This window comes from Rhagoletis pomonella, unplaced genomic scaffold (genome assembly GCF_013731165.1).
Source record: "Rhagoletis pomonella isolate Grant_MI unplaced genomic scaffold, Rhpom_1.0 Rhpom_scaffold_00095, whole genome shotgun sequence".
NCBI lineage: Eukaryota > Metazoa > Arthropoda > Insecta > Diptera > Tephritidae > Rhagoletis > Rhagoletis pomonella.
Window position 1 is genome coordinate 79194 of NW_023458649.1, and position 1963 is coordinate 81156.

The window sequence follows — 1963 nt, forward strand, 5'->3', positions numbered from 1 at the left end:
TCCCGAGTTGATCGGGATTAACTGGGACTTAATCCGGATTAACTGCAGTTAATTCCCGAGTTGATCCGGATCAACGCTGCGGTCTGTTAAAGCTCTTATTACACTGCTTTGGTGAGATCTCTTCATATGTTCATTGCTTCATTCACAAAAAATAAAACGCTCTAATTTCGCGCTTAAGTAGCGATTTTTAAAACATCTAGAAAACGTCATTAATGAAAATCTATTTTTTAACGAAAAAAACTTTATAGAAAATATAAAATTTTGGCCGATTTAAAAAAGTATCCACATATAGTATCCCGCAAAAATTCGTATAAAAATGTATCCAATTGGATCTATTTAGATCCAAACGGCATCCCTGGTCACGAATTATTTACTAAAATCGAGTTGTGCCAAGACAGGCGCTGAACAGAGTGCAACTTTAAGTTTACCAAATGCTTCGACTGCCTCAGGAGCTAGCTTAAATGGGCCAGGTGACTTTCGAAGGCAATCTGTCATTGGACCGGCCAAATCTGCAAAGTTGGTAATTAACGACCTGTACCAATTTGCCATTCATATAAACCTGCGAACCTGACGAGGAGACTTGGGAATCGGAAAATCATTTATGGCTTCTATTTTGCCTGGGTCTACTTTCAAACAACCATTCCCTATCAAGTACCCGAGATACCGAATTTCCTTCTGGCAGAACTTGCTCTTCTTCACGTTGATTGTAAGTCCCGCTTCCCGTAAGCATTTCGCCACTTCCCTCAGCAATTCCAAATGGTCTTCAAAGTTTGAGCTGCATACCATCAGATCATCCAGGTAGACGAAGACGTTCTCTCGTTACCGTGAAGGAATAGCCTTATCCATCAGCCGACTCATTGTTTGTGGACCGTTGCACAGGCCAAAGGGCACCCCTGGAACCGCAAATGCTGTCTTTTTCTTAGACGATTCCGTTAATGTGATTTGGAAGAAAGCATCCTTCAAATCAATACCACTTATACAGTATGTATCCTTTAACCTGCTCAACAGTCCATTAATATGGGGCAACGGATACGTGTCCTTCTTGGTGACCGCGTTCACCTTCCTGGAATCTATTCACAGCCTGACTTTGCCTGGTTTCCGGACTAGTACCGCTGGACTACACCATGGTGAATTCGATTCCTCACTAAATTGGTTTGACCTAGTCCTAGCTTTTCGAACGAGGGAAACTCCTGGGCAACTTCTTGCAAGGCTACCTTCTGATCTGGTGTGAGCTGATGGAAGTTTGGCTCATCTTCATTTGGAAAATCTAAACAGGAAACGCTTGGAAATATATCGGGTGCTAACGCAAATGCCTTCCAGAAATCAGCTCCCAGGTATGCTCCTTGGATTAATGACGGTACAAGATAAAAGCGAATAGTCCTCGTAATATTTTTAAAAGTGACCGGTAAAGATATCGAGCCGAGTATTTTCTGCTGTTTGCCACCAGCTGTGTAGACAAAAGCGCGCAAAGAATGATATTTTACATTTTTTTAGGAATTCTTCACATCCGTTTCCAAGAATGGAAACGTTTGCTCCGGAATCCAACAAACCAACAACGAAACTATCGTGTATTTTAATCCTTGCTAACGGTCTATCATCTGGTGTTATCAGAATTTTAGTACTTTGCAAAAGTTTACGCATATTTACTCGGCTAGAATATCTTTTCCTACACTGTAGTATATTTTCAGAAACCACAAGTTTTGGTGGCCCTTCGAAAATATCCGCCCTTATCCGTTCATAATCCTGTTCTCTTTTCTCTAAACTAACTGGGAATTGAGTCAGGCATGCGACATCCCTACGTGAAGGCCTAAGAATTCGAGCCTGCAGAGGATTGGCTGTAGAAGAATACATACACTCGGAATAAGAACTATCGGAACTATCTGGGAAGGTTATGATGACCCGTGGTGAAACCCTCGAGGGACTGGTACTACTCTCCGAACTACTGACATCTCCATGCAAGCGA